At 35.9% G+C, this 18827-nt stretch overlaps 1 long non-coding RNA gene and 1 pseudogene across 1 annotated transcript in view; one reads left to right on the forward strand and one right to left on the reverse strand.

Annotated features, from left to right (window-relative positions):
* Positions 1-265: 265 nt before the first annotated feature.
* LOC141577450 (uncharacterized) overlaps positions 266-18827 on the forward strand; it is a 72105-nt gene continuing 53543 nt past the window's right edge. Inside the window, exons 1-2 of the long non-coding RNA XR_012506362.1 lie at positions 266-377; positions 2673-2749. This is a non-coding gene — a long non-coding RNA (uncharacterized LOC141577450). The remainder of the gene's footprint in view (positions 378-2672; positions 2750-18827) is intronic.
* Positions 3132-4558, reverse strand: LOC105073237 (ribosomal protein S6 kinase beta-1 pseudogene; annotated as a pseudogene).

Raw genomic sequence — 18827 nt, forward strand, 5'->3', positions numbered from 1 at the left:
GCATTATCACTGTTAACCTTGATTTTTGTATAATACTAATATATTCATATAATAGAAATGATTAAACTGCAGTTTAATTTCCCTTTTAAATTATACTCTGAATCATGAGGCTGTCACCCAGAGCAGGTGGAGTAGTTGACTACTTTAGTAAGGCAGTAGGTTTGAAACCCAAGTTTAGACCATAGAAGGAAAGAAGTATTTCAAATTCCTAAAGAGCCAGTCTGAAGGATTCAGAGCAGAGAATTCCAACGTGGAGGGAAGCCAGCTGGGCTAAGTGATGTTTATTCTTTAGTTAAGGATTACATGACATGGCAAAAATAACACTTTTCTCTTCTGGTGTGGATTAAGAGAAAAGAAAAAGAAAGAAAACAGGGAAGGTAAGTGACCAAAATTATTTCTGTTCTTCCGTCTTTGATCTGGTGTTAGGTAAACTGAGCCAAGGAGAGGCACAGGGACTGTGGCTGTATTGGCACAAGTGTGTCCATGGATGTTATCGCTATTTAGGGCAGTTCTACAGAGAGGCTCCGTGTCACAGCCTGAGGCACAGAGCTGGATGAGGGGTGCAGCAGAGGGTCAGGAGTTCATGGGCAGGGACAATAAAGTAGCGTCTGGAGCCCTGCTGCCTGTTTTTATAAGAAAAAAGGGTTTATCATGACACACACTTCTGTCATTTTATATGTTGGTGGCTTATTTAGCTTCAATGGCTGAGTTGAGTTTGTTGCAATAGAGACCAAATGCCCATAAATCTAAAAATATTTACTCTCTGGCCCTTCAAGATAAAGTTTGCCAATCCCTGTTCCAGAGTTTCAACTGGCCACAAGGTGAGACCTAATATATGGGTCCTGAGAGAGCATAGAGAGAAGTTATACCAGCACGCAAGGAATACAAGCGCTGGGAGCCATGTCCATGCGAACACAGGACTGTGCCTCGCAAACAGTGGAGTATGACACAGGCTCCTACCCGCTTCCTACGTCCAGTTATTCACAGTTCTGTCCAACACACTGGTAGTTTGAAAAGTGGTCATTGGAATATTTCCACCATGTAAATTGGACAAGTGCCACAAGTCAGAGCATTCATTCATTCATTTTCCAGGGAGATTGTTTTTAAACATTTACCAGCACACCACTGCTCAGAAAATTGAAGAGTCAGTATTCACTGCCAGTATTTAAGGATGTACAGGCTCTCTCATACTCCTAAACCCATTTAAATGCACTAGAAGGAATGATAGAAATCCACGTGATTAAGCATTTTTATTAAAAAATATTTAAAATAAGGATTATCTATGGTTTTAATTGTGACACTAGCCTAGCATACACAAGTTATGCTTACAACAGTTCACACAGCTTAATATCAAAAAACCTCAAACAACCCAATCAGAAAAATGGACAGAAGACCTAAATAGACATTTCCCCAGAGAAGACATACAGATGGACAACAAGCACAAGAGAAGATGCTCAGCATCACTAATTATTAGAGACATGCAAATCAAAAATACAATGAGATTTCACCTCACATCAGTCAGAATGACCATCATTAAAAAGTCTACAAATAATAAATGGATGAGGGTGTGAAGAAAAAGGAACCCTCCTACACTGCTGGTGGGAATGTAAATTGGTGCAGTCACTATGGGAGAGAGGACAGTGTAGAGGTTCCTTAAAAAACTAAAAATAGAGTTACCATATGATCCAGCCATCCCACTTTTCGGCATATATCCAGAGAAAACTCTAGCTCAAAAAAATACATGCACCACAGTGTTCAGAGCAGCACTATTTACAATAGCTAAGACATGGAAACAACATAAATGTCCATTGACAGATGACTGGATTAAGAAGATATGGTTTATATATAAAATGGAACATCACTCAGCATAAAAAAGAATGAAAAAATCCCATCTGCAACAACATGGATGGATCTAGAGATTATTATAGTAAGTGAAGCAAGTCAAAGACAAATATCATATATCACTTATACATGGAATCTAAAAAAATGATAGAAGTGAATTTCTTTACAAACGAGAAGTAGACTCACAGACATAGAATCCAAACTATGATTACCAGAGGGGAAAAAGATAGGGGAAGGGATAAATTAGGAGTTGGGGATTAATATGTATACACACTACTATATATAAAATAGATAAACAACAAGGACCTACTGTGAACACAAAAGAATATATTCAATATCTTGTAATAACTTATGATGGAAAATAATCTGACAAAGAATGTACATATATATATATGCATAATGGAATCACTTTGCTCTACACTTGAAACTAACACAACATTGTAAATCAACTATACTTACATAAAAATAAATAAATAAACAGTTATGCTTAAAATTTATTGATTTATTTGTCATTCACTTATTCATTCATTCATTCCTGTATTTGTGTGTTTCTATTACTTGGCATGTCAGCTCCTTGTTTCCCCAGATTAGATTTTTGTGTAAGAAAACTTCCAAATACACAGTGTTTATATGTGCCTATATACAGTAACTTTTATTAAATGGGGAATATTATATACACAGATGTTATATCATTTTAAAGCTTAAACACCATGAAGTTTTCTCTTAACATTAAATACTCTTAAAAACATCATTTTAAAAAGCAGGCTGATAAATTTTCTTTAGCTTTCTCTTTTTATATTAGTAAATGTGATTTTTCTTTTTTATTTAAGATATTCCTGCAGGAAGAGATTAGAGATCTTCACCACCATCTAGAAACTGAGAGGGTGTCTCTTGGGGTCTAGTCTCGGTAAGGTCCCTGAATAAAATACAGCTTGCAACTTTTAGGTTGTTTGCATGTAAAGCATCAATTGACAAGTTTCTTTTGTGTTTGATTCCAAATTGCTGGAAAAAATTTGATCAAGATTGCATGCTAATTTGTCCTTAGTTGCAAGTATTACAGATAATTGCATACTTTGCCTAATGAAAGGGTAACTCTTCTTTGATACAATCAGAACTCAACATGATCCATAAGCCTATCCTTAACACTGTCAGTTTTGAGCTATCAACTTGAAAATTCTTGATAAGATTGATAAGATGTTGCTAAGAATCAATTAATTGATGTGCTTAAAATTTCTGAAATACCATTTCACGTAAGTTCTTTTGCCCCATTGATTTTCTAAAATCCATATTTATATGTTCTCTGTCCAAAGTGTTCTATATAATGACAGTGGCTCTTTGAGACTGTTATTTTGATTCACCTTGCACACTTTCTTTCTCCATCTTTTTTGTCTTAAATTCGTGAAAAGCGTTGCTCTAACATGTTTCATACACACGTGATCTGCTTGTTTGGAGATTATGGGAAAATCTTGATTTGCATGGTCTTGAGCTTGGATGTCATGTTGGAAGTGGTGCTGTGGCAGTCCCCATTCACGGTCACATCCATCTACTCTATTCCACTTGTTTCTGTTAGATATTCTGCGGGGGCCTGAGGATTTGTTGTGCTGGTTGAAGTACCTTTTCCCCAGAAAGCCCCAGGAGAAAATTTGACTGGACTGACAGGTGTTCATGCCAATATATCTTTGAGGTGACCAGATTTTTGGTCCAAAGGAAAAGTTTTCTTTTACTTTTTCAAGTACAGAGATGGAGCCACATATGTAAAACCCAGAAAGACCTGATTGGCGGTTTCACTGACAGCTGAGTCATCTGGGCTGTCATCAAGTGTTTGATGTCTACACTTTGAATCAAAATGACTCACATCCTCTTCAGACTGCAGCAGAGTTTTAGGGGGGGCTCCACCTTCCCGGCCCGCAGCTCTCGCCCAGTTAACGTGCCTGAGGAATGGATGAGCTTGAACTTCTCTAGTATCCACAGGACCAGCTCCGGAGATGAGAAGCAGCCATTTCTTTTCAGCAGCTTTTTAGTTTCCATGACCTTGGTGATTAAGCATGACTTTCTCTGGCTTCAGGTCACTGTAGATAATCCCTTTTCGATGTAAATGTCCCCAAACCATGGAGATTTCTGCCAAGTAAAAGCAGGCTGTGTCTTCCATAAATATTTCCTCTCTTTCTAACTTCATAAATAATTCTCCTCCACTGAGATACTGAAGGATGAGGCAGAGTTTTCTACCAGTCCGGAGGCATAAATTAAATCCACAATGGGGGAATGCTTTATTTCCTCCAGAATATTCCCTTCTGCTTTTAGATGAGCTGTGTCTTTAGCATTTCTTACTGTCCTCCCCTGTTTAAGCAACTTTGTGGCAAATACTTTTGCAGTGTTTGTCCCTGTTACTTTTCATACTTGAAAAACCTTTCCATAGCCCCACATTACCAAGTACTTCAAGTACCTCAAAACATTCTGGCCTCATTTTTTCTGACTTGTTCACATTTGTTTCTGAGATAACAAGTTTCTTACAGTTCTCCATGTCAAGGTCTTACGGTCCAACTCTTCCATGGTCCATGCTTTCATTTAACTGACCCCTTTCCTCCAGCTCATCGTCAGAGTCCACGTCCTCTGGCTGGTCCAGGGCTCTGTCAAACACTCCTGTCATGTCCTCCATCTCCCTGTCTTGGAAGTTTGGTGCTAGGGAAAAGTTGTCCCCACTCTGTCATTGCTTCATGAGCTGGGACCCACTGCAGCCAGGGCACCTGCTGCCACCATCAATTGCTGCTTGTGCTATCTATCTATGTCTACCTACCTACCTACCTATTTATCTATCATCTATACATCCTCTAAGAGAAGGTTAAGGTAACACAGAGACTAGCTAGACAAAAAGGCTCAGTCTTTGATCCCTTCCTTAAGTGACAGAGTGACAATACAATTTCTGAATAGAAAACAACACAGAAATCACAGAAATAGAAACTTGCAATGGAATATGTTGACTGCTGAAGGGAGATGAGGAAGGCTGTAAGGAAGACACTGAGCAAACAATTCTACAATTTGAAAAATTCTACAATTTGAGCACTCCATCCCACCTGCACCCTACCTCATTTCTTGCAGAGATCCATGCTTCTCTAGATACTGCCAAGAATTTGCCAAACTATAGTTGAAAAAAAAAAACTACAGATCAGACATTTTCAGAACATGAGTTTTGTCATTTACTTAAGAACTCTAAAGTGAAGAACATGAGTATGTTTAATCACCAGCCAGAAACAAAGAATAATCACTGCCAGTTTTGTGATCTGTAAACATTCTAAGCAAAATTCTCCTAAACAGTACACTTAACTTCATACACTTAACTATTTTTAAAAATTGCTTATGCTAATATCTTTTACATACATCTTTTAATTCCTCTATTATTTAAGTAAGCTTATTTAAAGTCGAGAAGCAAAGTAACATGATATTTCTATGTATAAGCTGTTGAGACAGACACCATAGTTTTGAAATCTGGCCCCATCACTTACCAGCTCTGTTCCCGAGTTTATCTCACCACACAGTGCTGTGGTTTTCTCATCTGTAAAAGAGAATAATGGTGATTCCTTCTCCATAGTCTTGTTGTAAGGATGACATAGGTTACTATGTATAAAGAATGTAGAATAGTATATTTACCATAACATTACTCAGTACCTATGGGCTATAACTAAGTCAAAAACAGATTTTTAACATTTTGATACATGCTACCAAATCATCTTCTAGAAATGAGGCATATTTTCATTTTTGCTTTATCCAACAAAATATGAAAGACTAATTTTCCAACATTGTTAACATCTCTTATATACTCGTTTTTATTCTTTGACAATATGGTAGGAAATATCGTGCTCAAATTTGCAATTCTTGATTATTCGTAGCTTTCTTTTCAGATTTTTCCTTTGTTTATTTTCTGTCTTCTTTACCCATTGAGGGGGCATTTGTGTGTGCTTCTAAAATGCTGTAAAAACTTTTTAATTAGTAATAATATATAAGCACTCATAAAATAAATGGCAAATATTTTGAAAGCATTTCTTCTACATTTTTTCTGATGCTTTATTTTGGTCATGTAGCTTATACTACCTATTTTTCCTTTGTAACCTCTCTTTTCCTTTGTGATATCACTTTTACGCTTTGATTTAATCTGATCTCAAAATGAAAATATACATTCTCTAATATCTAATTTGTTTCATTTTTTACAACTAATTATGTTAATCGCTCAGGAATTTATGCCGTAATATGATGTGAGACTGGGGTATACCTTGATTGTTTCCTAATGAGTTAACCTGTTACCACAAGCCCTCTGACCTTTTATGTGATCATTATCAATTGTTTCTATTTTATCTTGACTGTCCCATTATCTGTCCATTCAATCTGTTGACAACTGTAGAGGAAGTTTTGTTTCTTTCCATTTACTTTCATAGTCCCTCCCTTGCAGCAAGAGTATGAGCATGCATCCCAATCTTGTCCACTTTCTGATCTGAAGTGAAGCCTTCTGGAGGGTTTCTGGAAAGGTATGCCTTCCTGACTGAAAAAAAAAAAAAAAAAGAGGGGGTGATGAGATGGGAAGACGGAAGGCCACCTTCTTATGTCTGGGGTTGGGCCAGGTCACATGATTATGTGATGCTGGATATATAGGACAGCCATCTTGTAAATGGAAGAACGGTATTACACTGACGTAGCATCCTAGCATTCTGTTGAGAAGCTGAAATGTATAACCCTTCAGCCACCTGCTCCAGGCATCTTTTAATATTGGATAATTAAAGTCAGTAATAATATATCCTGCTCTAAGACATTCTAGCTGATATATTGTCTCCAGTGATATAACTGAATTGAAATGTCTTTATTAAATCAGCAGTTGATTTGATTTTTCTTTCCTGGATCCCCATCAAGTAAAAACCAAAGTCCTAAGGTCAATATTCAAATCTCTTTAGAATCTCTCCCCTATTTTTCTTTCAGCCTCATCTCTGGCTAATTATGGAGCTGCATATGCAGATTCCCTTCCTCTCCCCAAGATTATAGCCTCATGTACCGGTCAATCAGTCCTAGCTAGAACATCCTTCCTACTAATGCCTTGTTATCGAAAATATTTCTTGTCTTCAAGAACAGTCATGAATTCCAACGGAATTATGAACATGCTTTCTCTCATCATAACTGAAGTATGATGCCTCTTCACTCTGAACATCCACAACAGTTGGCTTATATCATTTAAATGGCAATTTTCCACATGGGAACTGCAACCATTTACAGCCACACAGCTTGTGGTCTACACTAACATGAATTTAATATTCTACTGTCTGCAATTAACATGAATGTAATACTCCAGAAACTTTTTACCCAGGGAGATGACGTTATAATAAAATTATTCATTGTTTTAGGAACTTAATATCCCATTATCTGAGCAACAGACTAGCCTACTTGCCCTCATGATGGTAGATGGCTCCTTCTGAGAATAATAATGCTCAATGCAGCTGAACAAACAAATCTGTAATCTTCAAGTCTCACTTAAACCCTTATTTCACTGTGCCCACCAGTCCTAAACTATTACAGCACAAACTTTGCCCAGTCCCAAACAGGCCCCCTGCATTGGGAGTGTTGCGCAAATATAATTAAAATCAAAATCTCCCAACCCAGAAATTCTTTGCACAAAGGTAATAGAGAAAGAGAACACTTTTATTATTGAATGAACATTAATTAAACCAGAATGTGATGTGAATTATAAGCAATCTGCTAAGAGATATCAAAGAAAAAAATTAATCTCACTCTTCTATACAGACATGAAGATACGACTTATTACTTACATGTTGAGAGGTTGAACAAAAACAGGAGAAAGGACAGGTTTTGTTCTTTTTAGTTATTTATAGTTAAAATTGCTATTAAACATTTATTTTTTGGTCTTCTGTAAACTGATTTATAAATCATTGAAAATGTTTTTATTTATAAATTATTTTTTAATTGAAAATATTTTAAATGGCATTTACCCATCACACAGACAACTGTTTAAAATGTGAATGAGTGTATGTTGGATTTTCTTGTTTCTGAACCTTTAAAGAGTAATAAGAGGCTTTCATTTTTCATTCTAATTGAAGAGTCGTTTATTTACTTCATTTGGTAATAGCTAGTTGCAATTTGAAAATGTGAAAAAAGGTAAGTCATTTGATAACTAGTCTGCAAGTCAGAGGACTTAATAGCACCATTTGTCACATATAGTTCATCTTAACTTTACCTTACTGTTGGCTGTCCATCTGTACGAGTTAATTGGATCTATCAGAGGAAAAATAAACTTCTCATATCTCCATGACAGGAGGTAGTTCTGCACTTTGGAGTAAAGTGCCCGCAGAAAGAGGCTCCCACCCTCCTGGAGTCCGGGAGTTAAAAGTGTAATCTCTCTTGACGATTACATTTCAAAGAAATAGTCCCCAGGTCCTTGAGAAAGACATTCCCAGGGCATAAACTAACAAAATGCCAATCTAGTTTTCAAAAAGATTTATATACATTTCAAAGAGTGGAGAATGTACTTAAAATAACAAATTTTCTAAAGTAAATGCTCAAAGAAAAAGGGAGAGAAATCTCTTTCCTTATTTTCAACAGGGAGAATTAAGCTTCTTATTTCTAACCTATGAAGGTCCTTATGAGACAAGAAGGGGGCAGGGCACAGCCATTCAAGGAATGCTACAGCAATTAACATCAAATTGGTGGAAGATTCAACCCCCAGTAGCCCTTGAGGCACAAGATGGTGGGAGATTTGACTTCTAGCAGATCTTGAGCTTCATTATATGCTCATTTTAATACATTAGCATGGCCCACACTCTGTCTATAGAGTGTGTACCTACTTTTACTCTAATCTGAGCACCCAACCCCCTGACCTCGTGGCCTTTCTCTTGCCTTTCGATGTATCTCTCTAAATAAATCTACCTTTACTCAATTGTGGCTCGCTCTTGAATTCTTACCTGTGCGAAGCCAAGGACCCACATTTGGTGGGGCATTTCCCAGGGGCTCATCTGAGGCCTGGGACATGGCCCTCCTCATGCCCCACATCCGTTTTTCCTACATCACTTACAGAACAACCATCTTAAATGAGATCTCCCAAAACTTCTGAATATGTTGTCATTGATGTTTCCTTTCTGAGACTCTACTAAGATGCCATCAAAACAGTGGCTCCCCCTGCTGAAGTAGTAAACTTGGCTTTGCTTTATCCACGGGTCATCTCGGTGGTATTTCCCGGGACCTGGCAAGTTGGCACTTACTATCTTATACTAATTTTCAAATCTATCACACTTCCTCTACTGAACTATAAACTACTAGAATGTAAAAAGTACTTCTTACGTAAGTTTATATACTTTCTTTTTCTTTTCTCTGTAGCTAATATAAGATTCTTTAGTCACTTGAATAACCAATAAAACAACAGATTTTCTCTCATAGCCTCAACAATATCTCGTCCATGTTTTGTGATGTAAGTAGAACAAAGTGAACTGATTCTCCCCTGCAGACAATTTATATACTCTGAACACAATTTAATCACAAATGTAAATATAATAATATCTCTCCTTTAATGTAAACTGAGAAAAATGACTAAAGCAATCAATTACAAAATTCCTGCCATAAAAAATTTAGTATTATTTTACCACATCTGTAACAAAATATATGCAAATAGCACTATTCTAACAGATAGAAATTACTAGATTTCCTAATGAATTTTTACAATTACTTCTTATTCATTAATGTATCCCTTCTAGTTCTGATCCTCATGATTTTTGGCTGGTTCTCCATTTTTTAAAAGAATATGCTTTTTAAAAAGCACTTCAGAGATGCATAAATGAGATGCTTTCTGAAAATGACCTCCCAAAAGAGATCTGCTTTGAGAGAAACTTTAAGCCCTTTCATTTCTAATTAACCCCCTACCCAAGCATTGTACAGTTTCTCAATCATCATAAAAGCCACAGATTTCTTTTCTTTAAACATTCCAGAGAGCAATGGCTCCTGCTGTGACTAGAGAAAGGCAAGATGCCAGTGCAGTGTTAGTTGTGACCTTTTTTCTCTACCAGAGTTATCAAGCAGTAGCTACTTCAAGATCATAGATGAAGTATCCACACTCAAAATGGTAATAAAAAAAGTTGTTTTAACTAGGGAGAAAAACACTGATATTGTAATTTCTTATTTGATACTTTCATTTAACTTGCAAGAAGCCTGCTGAGCATGCTGAAAAACATATTAGGGAGTTTATTTGACCTATACATTGCAATTACCAAAAATCTGCCTAGAGAAACAATTAAAGTGGGCAAATAAGGAGCTTGCATTCAGTGAAAATATCATTCTCAAATGAAGCTAGACATTTATATAATTCTAAAAATACTTGGAAGAGTTAATCACATGTTTTTTTTCCATGTGCTAGACCTTTTCTTGAGTCATGTTTGTTTCTGTAATCCTAGAATTTAGCGTTCTTTTCATTTCAACTATAGACACCTTTCCTCCAACTTAGGTACCTACTAACAGAAGAATTAATCATGCATGCCATTCTTTCCAGATTTAAATAAATAAAAAGAAATTGGCAAACATAATATGCTATCCCATATTATAGTCTGAAAGATAAAGACACAAATTAAGAGTAGAATATAAATGTTAGAGAGGAACAAATAATCTTATGTAACAGGAGAGTCTAACCTTGTCTGAGACTTCAACAAAACCTTCATAGAAAAAATGACTTAAGGCTTGAGAGATGGAGAGTCGGGCTTTGGCCGGGCAAGGAGGGTGGAGGAACAGTGTTCTAGCACTGGGAGGCTCTGTGATGTGTGACAATTCCGAGGAACCAAAAGAAGATCAAAGGGACTGGACATAGATGTGTGGTGTGGGTTTCGCCTGGAGAGTGATCCAAGGACGAATTTAAAGGAACTTTGAGGTTATAAGGAGGGTATAATATATCCTACAACCAAGGAAAAATTGTTAAGTGTCTAAAAATAACATTTGAAAAGTACAAAAGTATCTGATGTGTTTTAATAAGGTCATAATTTAAAAATTTACAAACATCCAGACACTCAGTAGAAATAATAATACTTGGAATTCCATATACTTTCTCCCAAGCAAAAGGGAGGAAGAGTAAGCAAGTATGAGGGAGATGCAGAGAAGAATTCTATTAGTCATAAGGCTAATTTTCTGGAGACATCTGTTTTGAGCCAGGAGCACGCATTGGTAGGGGATCTCCTGAAAATTTTAATGCCCTCTGTCTGTTGTGTTACTATAGAATAATCCTTAAATTGTAATACTAAGTCAATTAAACCAATTAGGTTATATTTCCAACTTTCAATGTCTAGATAAATGCTCTACAAATTACTTTAATGCTTAACTATGTAAATATGTGATTTAATGTTCAAGGAGTGAGGTTGGTTTTCAAATGTGGCTTCCTAAGTTGATCTCAAATTTACAGTGTACAGAGAAAGAAAATACAAATGGCTTATTTTTCTGTAAAGTAACATCTTAATCAAAGGAACTGATTCCACCCAGCTGGGACTAAAAATAAAATAACTAAATTGAATTAATGATTCACTGGATTACTGAAGTGAGCCACATTGTTAAGCACTTTAATATCTGCTAATGTTAAAATTCATCTTTATGGCAATAGATAAATTCCATCTTTCAGAGGATGAGTTCAATCACCTAATGATATAGGGAGTTCATAGGTTAAATAAAAACAAACGTAAATTTCACCATTGCAGACAGCCTACTATCCATAAAAGACTTAAAAAAACAACTATGCTCAAAAATCATCACTTTTTCAGAATAGGAATAAGAAAAATTGCTACAAGACTCTCCTGTCATTTTGAAATAAACTCATATTCCCATGGCGTTGGCTCTGATGACATTAAGATTGAAAGAAATGTCACTGAAGTCTCAACCTCCTGCACCACAGGGCAATAGGTCACATAGTTCAAAGATAACCTTTCCCAATAGCTGACAATGCTATTCTCTTACTGAATAAGATACATTTACTAGTATATATTATACAAATATATATATATATATATATATATATGTATTTAGCAGTAAAAATTCAGTTAAACAATAGAGATAACTGAAGTGATGCTTTTTTCCTATCTTATCACTTTTTTCTACATTCAGATTAATATTGCAGCCAATTCCTAAGGATGTGAACTCAGAGTCAATGAAGATTTAAAAGATTTTACATTAACAAATTAAGATTTAACTACATTTCAACAAATCATAATACGAAAGCAAGAACCCTGGAAATAGACTTGTTTTCCTAGATCCTATATCTTGTGACAATTAGGAGCTTTCTGAGAGGGAAGTTAATCACAGCATATGCATAAGTCATAAGACTACAGAAGCTAGAAACAGGTGACTGTACATAGGCTGTTTGTGTTAATCCACTATACATTCATGAAGCCCTGAGAGGGTGAGTCTTGCCACCTTGCTCAGAGTTTTAGTCCTTTGCTTACTATTCTTCATCATGCAGCTTGTTCTTTAATCAGAATTATCTCTTTATTGTTTCTCTAACAAGCCAACTTTATTCTGCTACCTTGCCTTTACAATTGCTCTTATCTTTGCTTCAAATATATTTTGCTTCTTCCTCTTGTTATCCAGATTCCAAATCTCCACAATATGGCATACATTCCACTTGTTCATATAGAGTTCTTCCTGATTATTATTTCTTAATTGCAATAGGAAATATTCATGTTTACTTCAGTAAAGTTGACTCTCTGGATCAGCTAAAGGTAGACTACAGGTCAGCTTTAGGTTAATTGAGCTCTGCTAAGTTAGACTGGACTTGACTGGAATCAGACTGGTACCATGCATCTTCTAGTTCCAAAACACACTGTGGAGGATTAATCAAATCTGGGATATGTTGGTCTTAAGGCAAGAGTTTGAAATAAATTACATATATGTACCCAAAGATTTGGCTTCAACTATTGTATGTCATTATAGTCTCGTTTCATTGGCTAAAACAAATCATTTACACATGCATTATGCTGGAGTAGGAAAGTATACTTCACTTTCTGGGAGACAGGATTATATAATACTCTTAAAGGGGCGGTAGCAGATATTCAAACACCAATTGCTCCAATCCATGCTCTTGATGGCATATAATTGGCTTTCCTCCAGCATGGAAAATGCATTCAATACTTCCTCTAGGAATAAAGCAAATCCCTTTAATCAAGGCATAGAATGCAGAGTCCTACATCTCATGATCTCAGTCAGGTCCAGATGCAGTTCCTTTTGATCTAGAAACATATGGACAAATAACACAAGCATATCCCCCATCCACACACAATATTTTATGGTGAAACAGGGATCCTCTACCATTCAGACAGAGAAAAAAGAAGAGACACTCAGAGTCATTGTTGCATGGCAATTAATTCCTGTGTCACAATAGTAGAAGTCTGTCATCACAGTATTTAGGGAATATTCCCTGATTAAACTCCAATTTAACTCACTCCTGTGTAGGTTACTGATCGCCAGTCCTTGATTCTCATAACTTAGGCTCCACCTCATGGGAGGTGCTTCTTTTTTCATCACCCTCTTCCATCACATTGGAAAGTCACAAGGGAGGATATGAACATCATGAAAGTGGAGTAACTTCCTGTTTCGGTCGTTAGGATTGTTTTGTATTTTAGTCTCTTACCAAGCTAGTGGTACATCTGAAAATAAAATTTTCAAAACTTATTGGCACTTAGCTATTTGCTTTCAGTTAGCTCCTTATGCCAGTAGTTACATCTACATTTTTTTTTTTTTTGAGACTTATCTCTCGTCTAGGCTTCTTGATATGTAGTTTAATCTTATCAGGCTTTTTTGGGACCACAGAGTTGATCATAAGTCACTGAGAATAGCTTGATAATCACATCTCCTAACCTGCCTTCATTTGGTGTTTTCCTCAAGGCTTTGTCTTCACTGGCTTTGGTGGCTCATGCCTTTTCTCAAATTTATGTTTTATTGATTGTGGTTGAGTGCATCTTTCAAACTTGTAGGTCCTGAATGTTGTGAATTCTTTTTTCATCTGTTTCATCTCTGATTGCCCATAGCCTAACTTTTTGCTGAATTCATCTCTTTCCTGTGGAAATACAAAATACAGCTAATAACCAAGTAAGGGGCACAAATTCACTAGGTACATTAACTAATTTTAGAATAAGTAATAGATTTACCAAGTACTTTAGCTAAAACAACATTGGATTGTCTTGTATCTAAACCTTATTAATGGTGTCCGGGTTGCCTGACACTTGTCCCAAAGTCAGTAGCACGCTATTTTAGTTTTATATACACTATAGTAGTACTTTTACTCTAGTATAAATTTTGGTATAATTCCTGCAATGACAACAGTGTCAAAATATCAGGCACTTGACAACAACTATTATGTCTTGCTCATGTTGTGTGAGGACAACAAGTTGGCAGCTGTGCTGCTCTGCTCCCCGTGTCTCCTCTGTCTGGGGCTGAATGAAGCAACCCTTCTCTGGGACATGGTATTCTTTCCTGAGGCAAATAATACTGAAATAAGAGAGAGACTGAACCAAGCCATGCAATCATATCGAAGTTTCGTTTTGACGTGATAAATATCACATTCGCTCACATTCCATTGGTCAAAGCATTCTTCTTGGTCAAGTTCAAAGTGAGGTAAGAGCATAATTTCTAGCAACAGAACTCCTGGGTGACTCCTGATGATGGGTGGGGACCTATAAAGCAGTTCTGAGGGAGAACAAACAGTTGGACAGCAAGCTATTGTATTACTGCTCCCTTTAGTGATATCTCTTTGTACTCCTTGAACTTTTATAATCTTTTTTAATATAAACTTTTGTTTCCAGTTAGTTAATGTTGACTTCCCAAATAGATTAGAATCAATGTGATGCTAATTCTTTATCTTCCACAGCATTTAATATATCTCTGAGGACCAAATACTTAATGATTGATCGTGAGGCCATGTCAGCGCATCCATATTTGTGGATGAGTTTAATTCCCCGACAAGATCTCTACTTATATGTGGGGCAGACAACTGTTTCTCAAATATTTTGAGTCCTTGTGTCCTAGAACCACTTATATAATTATCAGTTAATGAGGACAGAGGTGAAGTAAAAGCTAATTCACCCTTTTAATAAGCCCTATATGTATATTTTTAAAAGAAAAAAATTATGACTAAAATACACTACTTTATCAGGGAATGTAAGCTATATTCACTAAATTGTTTGAAAATGTAAACAGCAAGGAAAATTATCTGTGAGAAGTCAGGGAAAGAAAACATAAAATATTTTCTATATGCCAAAAAGTTTTACTCTCAGTGTCAACTGCATGCATTCTTATTACAAGAGAATATTAGTTTGGAATTGTAGAGAAGCTTTGAGCAGGAGAAAAATCTATTAGAGATATTATGAATCATAGAAGATTCTCTGAGCAGTTCTAATGTGGTTGGGAATCTTCTAGAACTCCTGAGTTTCAGAGTTCGAGTTGTGCAGATTTTTTAATGCCATACCATATTCCAACTCCTATGTATGTGAATTTGTCACACATGATTTGTTATTAGTAGTAAACATTTCCTTATTGATTCAAATAAATTATTACTTTTTTACATAATTTTGTGCAGGAAATATTTTGGCCATGTATGGATGAAAGAGTACTTGTCTTTCATGGTTTAATTATCTAGAACAGGAGCTATATAACACAAAATATAAATGTTAAGAGTTTGTTCAACATAGAACTGAAGTATTACATTATAATATGTAGGACTCATTGTAATAATATCTCACCTAAATTTACCTGCCTGAGGCATAAGAGACAGTTTACTTGAGGGGTTTATTCATAAGGTGTATTTTGGAAGACAAGTAAAGTTAGTAGCAAAAAGAGGATAGGCATTCCAAGGAAGAGGAAATTTTATAATATAAAGGAAAAGAGCTATAAAATATCATAGTTTATTCTGGGAACTGTAATCAATTTGAATTACTAGAAAATAAAACAAAGTGGGATAGAAAATAAGAAGTTTGGAAAGCAAGGGAAGGTGCAGATCATGATGACTTTGGATTACTGTGTTCTAGCATTTAAAATCAACCATGTATGAAGCAGCGGTAAATACATACAGCCTTTCCTCCTCCAAGTGTGGGTCTTTGTAGGGATGGTGTATGAGGATGTAGTTTTAGGCCTGGTCCTAATTACTGATAGATTTTTGTTGTTGTTAAGCCAGTGAGAATATAGATATTTGTGAAATCTTTGTTAAAGACTTTGAGTATTTAAGAATTTGAGGAATTTTAAGTTAGTAACGTATGTTTGACATATTTACATGATCCATGGTTAATCAGAGCCAAAGGACCAAAATCGGACCACAGTTGTTTATAAAATTTTCCAGCTAGTTCTTGAATTCATAAGCTTGTCCCCAAAGCCTTAAGGATATGTCATCAGTTTTGAGGCAAAAATTTTCTCTTAGTTTAATCAGATGTACTTGAATCTGAAGCAGACATATAGGGGAGAAACGTTATAATCCATGTGTATCCTAAGGAGCTTTTCTCATCTAAATCAGCGAATCACTTCTGAAATTGTGTTGTTATTACCAACAAATAGCTCAGCAATGCTTGAAATCATGATTTCACTGAGCTGAAGACATTTTCAGCTGAATTTACCTACAGCACAGCCAAGTCCAAGGTTGGCGACAGCCAATCTCTTAAACAAGCTCAGCCAAGTAGTTTTGCCTCTGCAGGTGCAAGTTCATTGGGTTCATAGCTCTTGTCCCAGAATAAAGAAATTGTGACCATGTCGACCACAGCTGAAGAGGGTAATTTATTAACTTACAGATTAATCTGAAATACCATCTCAGTAATACCTATATTAAAATAAATAAGATCTCCATAATCATCTTTGAATTTTCCCCAGAATGATTTTTAAGAGCATGGATGTCAAAATGTCTCCTGCCTTTTAAATTTCTTCACCTCATCTAATAGTGAATCTGATTTACAAACATACAGCAAAGACTTCTATAATAGAGAATATACTGGAAGCTGGTACACAGACCCTTTTGACTATCTGAGCTGTTTATGAATAAAGGCTCCCAATTTTATATTATTTACTTAAAGATGGTTGAGACCCACCTCAGTAGATAAACTAGTTCATCAGGCAGACCACATCTCTTCAAAAGAGGAAACAGGTAGAACATAGTGATAACACAGTTGAAATTTCTTTGAGGAATGCCTGTTGGATAACCTCATCTTGGCCTTGGAAGTCCAAAAGAGGCTACCCTGTGATCCTTTGTTGCACTCCAAAAATCTCACTGTGGGTTGATTTTTAGAGGTAAATAGAAAGAAACTTGAAAATAAGTTCTCTATAAAGCCAGGATGATTGTTATTCAGTGTTTCGTTCTTTTACTATTAGTTTTAGAAATTCTTCCTTGAGTTTCATTTCAGCATATTAATAAAACATATCCCGTTTTATATTATTTATAGGGGAACTTTTAAGCTTTTAATTTTAAGGTAACACGCGACTTCTTTTCCAAGGCTGTCACAAAATTTTTTTTGTAAGTTGCTTAATTCAAAACCTTTTATTTCTAAAGTAGATATTTTAATTGGTCGTATGAAATATACAATAGATATGTTTATCGTATAAGCATCTATTAATTCAAATTTAGAGAAAGTACTCGGGTTGATCTAATCAGGAGGGAGTTCATTAAAAGTAAAGATGGAGAAAGTGATGCTTTTAAATTACCGGAAACTAAAAAACAGGTATGTGATAGATTAAATGATATAAAAATTTTATTTCCTCCAGTTACCATTTACTGGGTCAGAAACCAATTGTATCACTATCTACTTTAATAGCTTCTCATTCTAATACCTTAGTTAAATAGATCTATTTTTTAAAATAATTACCTACTCAACAATTCAGCTAGATAAAGCACAGAGGCAAAAACCTCATCAATATAACAAATCTTTAGCCATAGAATCAGATCCACAATTCCAGCAATTTCTCTTGTCCGACATCTAACTATGCACATACCCATTACTTATTTCACATAAGTGAATGTCAAGCTAATTAGGACTTTTATTAGGTTCTTCATCCATATAGAAAAGAAAATAAACTCTAGTCAGATTTCTGAGTAAACTGAAAGGCTACCCTACATGGAACACTAAATGCATTCCAAGATTTTATTACCTGAATATATTGCTGCTGTAGTGCAAATCCTTTAAACAATTGTCAGCTCTGTCCTACAACTCCAACCACTCTTTGGACTCCTTCAACACTCATCATGGTGAAAATAACACAGATTAGATAGAGCCAGTGACTTCTCTGTGCTCCCAGCAAGTCTCATTTTTCCCTCTCTCTCCACAATGTCACCACTACAATAAGCCTTGGAGAGCATGGACACAAATTTCTTTTCACCCTTTGTCTTTGTACATCAGGAATGATAAGGCACTCAGCAAGGCTCGGTCATGCCTCATCTCCTGGAAACATGTCACAATATGGATCTACACATTGTTTAATCTCACCGCATCTGCCATCTTCCGACATCCCTTCATCCTCTAAATCACATAATCCATTATCAGTTTTAAAACAAAAAAGTTAACCCCAAACTCTCCTCTCATCTTTTTCTTTACCTTTTTGCTTCAAAAGATACCTGACTTTCTCCAGAAATCACTATTTCTACCTGCAGCTCTCAGAAAACCAAACCTGAAGGTGAACACTGATCTGTCTTGCACCTCATTTCCTAAGGCTGAGCCCACTCCCTCATTTCTGTTTTAAAACAGGTCTCATCTGATTTTATTACTCGTTCTCCATCCCCTTTTCCACTTATTTATCAATTCTGTGACCAGCTACCCTTCATTGCTTTAAGATTTTACCTCTTCACTCACTGAAACTCACTCCAACACTGATCCTATCACACGTTTTCTTGGTAACAGTGTATGTACAGACGATTCTTCCACTTGCATGTGGCGAGCATCAGTGCTTTTACCAAATATTCTGATTGTCTCCTGTTCAGGTAGGGTTGCACTTTCTAGTCCCCTTGGTGT

Source organism: Camelus bactrianus, chromosome 1 (assembly GCF_048773025.1).
Source record: "Camelus bactrianus isolate YW-2024 breed Bactrian camel chromosome 1, ASM4877302v1, whole genome shotgun sequence".
Lineage (NCBI taxonomy): Eukaryota > Metazoa > Chordata > Mammalia > Artiodactyla > Camelidae > Camelus > Camelus bactrianus.